The sequence below is a fragment of the Leptonychotes weddellii genome, unplaced genomic scaffold, assembly GCF_054177405.1.
Source record: "Leptonychotes weddellii isolate Sample4059 unplaced genomic scaffold, ASM5417740v2 HiC_scaffold_5972, whole genome shotgun sequence".
NCBI classification, from domain to species: Eukaryota; Metazoa; Chordata; class Mammalia; order Carnivora; family Phocidae; genus Leptonychotes; species Leptonychotes weddellii.
The window spans coordinates 1-5,204 of NW_028028136.1; the positions used below are offsets into that span (position 1 = coordinate 1).

Consider the following 5,204-nt stretch of genomic DNA (forward strand, 5'->3'; position numbering starts at 1 on the left):
TTGAGGAGGGCACATTCTGCATGGAGCACTGGGTGTCATGCACAAACAATGAATCATGGAACACTTCATCTAAAACTAATGATGTAATGTATGGGGATTAACATAAGAATAAAAAAATAAATAAATAAATATAAATGACTGACTCTTAATTTTGGCTCAGATCATGATCTCAGTGTCATGAGATTGAGCCCCACGTCGGGATCCACGCTGGGCATGGAGCCTGCTTAAGATTCTCTCTCCCTCTCCCCCTGCCCCGCTGCTCACCCACCCCCTAGCTTGTGCATTTGCTCTCAAAAAAAAAAAAAAAAAACTCATTTCTGTCACAAAATAACATACCAACATCCTCTCATGGCAATAAATACAGATTTACAGGTTTTCAGCATTATGTTAAACCCTGTCCAGTAAGGCCTACAAGCATCACTGCATTTAGTTAACCCAATTTCATCTACATACATGAGAAAATTATAGCCATATACATTATGAAAATGTTTTTAATTGGGCCTCCTGATGATTTGAATGTTTGAGGACACCGGGATCACAGCGCTACCACTTGTCTATGACATCTATGGCCACACTCTGTAAACTACAACCTTGCAGGGAAAAACACGCCCATTAGCAACGGTGTAGGGATAAAAGTACCTCAGTCAAGTATGTCATTTACTCATATATCAGATTCATTGAGGACCTACTACATGTCCAAGCACTGTGTACCTGCAAGTAGTAGGGTCCACAGGACAGTAAGGAACCACAAGCCACTTAGGACAGATGGAAGGGGAGGAGAAAGGAAAAAAGAGCTAAAATAATAACCAAAATGTACCTGTGTCAACTTTTGTAACTTAAACATTTTATGAAGGGCCCACCCTGCTTGAGACTTGCCACACAGCTGCCCAAATAGACATGATACTTGCCAGACTTCCTCTCTTCCTCAGAGGAGACCAAACCTGGGGGGAGACGTGCTAGGGCTTGTCATAGGAGATCCTGCACCTCCATGGACTCAAGTAAGGACGTCTATAGCTCTTCTGTGAATGTGTTATGGGCCATTGGAATAACTACCAATACCCTAGAAGGAATTTTTTTTTTTATTTGAGAGAAAGAGTGCACGAGAAGGGGGAAAGGGCAGAGGCAGAGGGAGAGGGAGAAGCAGACTCTCCGCTGAGCAAGGAGCCCCATGTAGGGCTCCATCCCAGGACCCTGGGATCATGACCGGAGCCAAAGGCAGATGCTTAACCAACTGAGTCACCCAGGCATCTGGACTTTTTTTTTTTTTTTTAATTCTTCCCCGAATGTCACTATTCCCTTCTTCAGAAAAATTTTACAAAGTAAATTCAGGTGGGGGAGACCATGAGAGGAGAGGGATGATAAGAGAAACTCTCTTATTTATAGTTGAGCTTTGGGAAAATGGTAAGTCAGACCTGATGACGGTCCCAAGACAAGATGCTTTGTACACATACTTCTCAGCAAGATAAAATGACAAGAACGATGCCTAAGTCAGAAACACATGGAGCAAAAAGGGAAGCACTCCTGATTCACTAAAAAAAATAATAATAATAATAATAATAAGTTCTGGCAATTCTGTAAATTCATCCTGAAAATGACAATCTTATTTTGATGAGTGACAAATAACATCTTATGACTTAGAGCAGAAATTTATGTATATGTTCCCAGGATTAAATCACTCAGGATAGAACATTTGAGAATTTTTAAAGATTGCATCTCAGCCCATGCTCCTTATTAATTAGGTTGCTAGGTTTGACGGCAGGGTGCCTTGATGTTCTTCAGTAACAAAGGGGAAATTACACTGAGGTGTATCGGGGAAAGTGTGGGGCTACTCTGATGGATGTAAAATAGAAATTAGAAAATGTCATCTAAGCAGTAATAAAAAAAAAAATCCTGCCTTTCCATTTGAGTTATCTGAGAAAAAGACACTCGGATGATTAGAGCAGTATTTAAAGACTGACTGACTGGCGCGGTTTGAGAGCAGACAACATTTGATGATAATCATTTGAATTGAGATCATTCAAGGAGTGAAAATAACTGGCCATTGGAATCTGAGTTCAGTGCCCCGTTTCAATCAATCAGTTAGTCAGTCAATAGACCCCACACTGAGCATTTCGTTTAACCCTTACAAACCAGTTTAATCTTTACAAACTCATAAGCCAGGTTTAGTATCCCCACTTTAAAAGAAAATGAGGAAAATAAAATCAGGGAAGTTAAATAAGTAATTTATTGAATGGGACAAACTCAAGAAAGAGCCCTTAAATACTACCAACTTTTCCTTTCCTGGCCCTTTGACCATACCTGAGGCAGATTCCATAGCTTTCCAGGCATTTTTGGTCATTAAAAGAATTTCAGTGTTAAGAAGTCCAATCCAGTCCAGGTGCCTGGGTGGCTCAGTTGGTTAAGTGCCCAACTCTTAGTTTTAGCTCAGGTCATGATCTTGGGGTCGTGGGATCAAGAGCAGAGTCTACTTGACATTCTCTCTCTCCCTCTCCCTCTGCCCCTCCTCTCTCACTCTCTTTCAAAATAAATAAATAAAATAAATAAATAAAATTTTTTTAAAAATCCAGTCCAAATCAAAATGTCAATATCTCAACTTCAAACTCACAACTTTCAATCTCTCAGAAGTTGTTCTTTTTTTCCCCACAGAGATCACAGCAACGGGCATTTTACTTTTAATGCATTTTAAGTGAAAATTCTAAAACTGTTAAAGAAACCTGGCCATTGTAGGGAGTTAGGAAAGGACTGAACTGCTTGGCAAACTTTCAATGCCAATACAAGAAAGAGGAGAAATGTTGGAGACATTTAAGAACTTCTCACCTCCTGCACCGCTTATCCTAACCCACAATTTTACAGACATGAGTGAAGAGGGAAGGCGGCATGCTCTCTTTTCTTTTCCTCTGTTAATCCAGCTCCTCACCTACTCAAGGTCACCTTACCTCTTCCATGGTCAAGAGAAGCCAGTGGAGCACTCTCTTCCACCCATCCAAGATGCCAAAAGGAAAGAAGGCGAAGGGGAAGAAGGTGGCCCCGAAGCCTCTGGTGTGAAGAAGCAGGAGGCCAAGAAGGTGCTCAATCCCCTGTTCAAGAAAAGGCCCAAGAATTTTGGCACCGGACAGGACATCCAGTCCAAATGGCCCCTCTACAACCGGCTACAGCAGGCAAAGGGCTATTCTCTATAAACTTTACAAGTGCCACAATTAACCAGTTCACCCAGGCCTTGGACCACCAAACAGCTCCTCAGCTGCTTAAGCTCGCCCACAAGTACAGACCAGAGACAAAGCAAGAGAAGAAGCAGAGATTATTGGCCTGGGCTGAGAAGAAGGCTGAGGGCAAAGGGGAGGTCACCACTAAGAGGCCTGTCCTTCGAGCTGGAGTTAACACTGTCACCACCTTGGTGGACAACAAGAAGGCTCAGCTGGTAGTGATTGCACATGTGATGGATCCCATTGAGCTGGCTGTCTTCCTGCCTGTCCTGTGTTGTAAGATGGGAGTTCCCTATTGCACTATCAAGGGGAAGGCCAGGCTGGGGCATCTGGTCCACAGGAAGATCCGCACCACTGTTGCCTTCACACAGGTGAACTTGGAAGACAGAGGAGCTCTGGCTAAGCTGGTGGAATGTATCGGGACCAATGACAATGACAGATATGATGACATCCACTGCCCCTGGAGGCAATGTCCTGGGTCCAAAGCCGGTGGCTTGCATCGTCAAGCTGGAAAAGGCAAAGACTAAAGAACTGGCTGCCAAACTGGGCTGAGTGGACACTGTTGAATTTTCTGTACATAAAAGTAATAAAAAGTTCTCTTTCCAAAAAAAAAAAGAGAGAGAGAGAGAAACAAGTGGAATAAGTGGTAAGGGAATAAAACTTCTTTTTTTTCAGTTGATGCTTTTTATGGTCCTCTTTTATGTCTAATGACTTTTGCAAAGCAGTCCTCAAATTCTGGCTCTTCTATGAGGTTCCTTATAAATTTTTCCAAGTCCTCTTCAGCGACCTCCCATTGGACCAATCTTCAGGGCAGGGGATGCAATTTCAGGCTGACCTCTTTTACTCCAGCTTAATTCCCACCCACTGTCTGTAGACTTCATGCAATATCTTTCCATCAGGGCCGCCTCACCCCAGCAAACACTCCTCCCGGGCAGGGTCCTTCCAACAGAGTTCATTCCTGGCTATCCTGCCCAGAGTCCACTTGGTCTCTAGGAAACTAGGAAAGCTTGTCCAGCAAACGGGTAAAGTAGAGGTCTCTTCCTGTCTTAGTCTAAGTTCCCCAAAAGTAGGGCAGAGGCTTGCATGCAGGTGGTTTATGTACGGTTTTGATCCCAGGGAGCCAGAGAACAGGAGAAGAAGAAAGAAACAGAAGGAGGAAAAGCCACTACAGGTGTGTTTTATCAACTTGGCCCCCAAGAAGGACAAAGATGAGCATCCTATGAGGACAGACTATGGACCTTTATGAAATGCATCTCAGAGCTGGGGGTGAGGGAAACTGAGGAAAGTAGAAAGCATTTATCTATTGTCTCTCATCCCCCATTGGCCAAGTGGTGACCCCACTGGTTAACTCCCCAGTATTCCAAGCTAAGCACATTGAGTTCAGCGCCATTTTATCAGAGAAGCCCCAGGGCAGGAAGGGGAGGCGATGCAGGGCAGGCCTGAGGCCTGGCCCTCTCTCACTATACCTGCAGAAAACAGCAGAAAATGGAGGAAGAGTTTAAGGGGCCAAGAGAATTCTGAAGTGATGCCTAAAAGGGGCTCAACACACTGCCTCTAGTGCTCCCTCTCCTTTCCTGGATGTTAAGGGACAAAATCACAACTCTTATGCAAACATAAAATGAACATTCATCAAAAATGGTCCTTAACTCATTAGCTAATGAGGGAACAGTTACAATGTTAGAACCAGTTCGAAGGAGAATCCAAAGTGCAGTTACAAATTAGGCTCTCGGGAATCTGGAACGAAAGGAATTTGAAGAATAGATATAAAACTTGCATCTTTGGAGGAAAAGAAGGGGGAATGAATTAAATACCCATCAAACAAAATTCACTTGCATCTCTCCAGACAGAAATAATTTGTATTACTATCAATCAATTTTCTAGAATTTATAGAAACTATAGAATTAAATTAGAGTATAAATAATATAAACTAAATTATAAAGAGAGATTATCTATAATTCGAAGAGAATAAAAGCTGCAGATCCCAGAGAATCACATAACCAA

At 42.8% G+C, this 5,204-nt stretch overlaps 1 pseudogene; it reads left to right on the plus strand.

The window, feature by feature from the left end:
* The first annotated feature begins 2,988 nt into the window (after nt 1-2,988).
* On the plus strand, nt 2,989-3,755 carry LOC102730580 (large ribosomal subunit protein eL8 pseudogene; annotated as a pseudogene).
* Nucleotides 3,756-5,204: the final 1,449 nt, after the last annotated feature.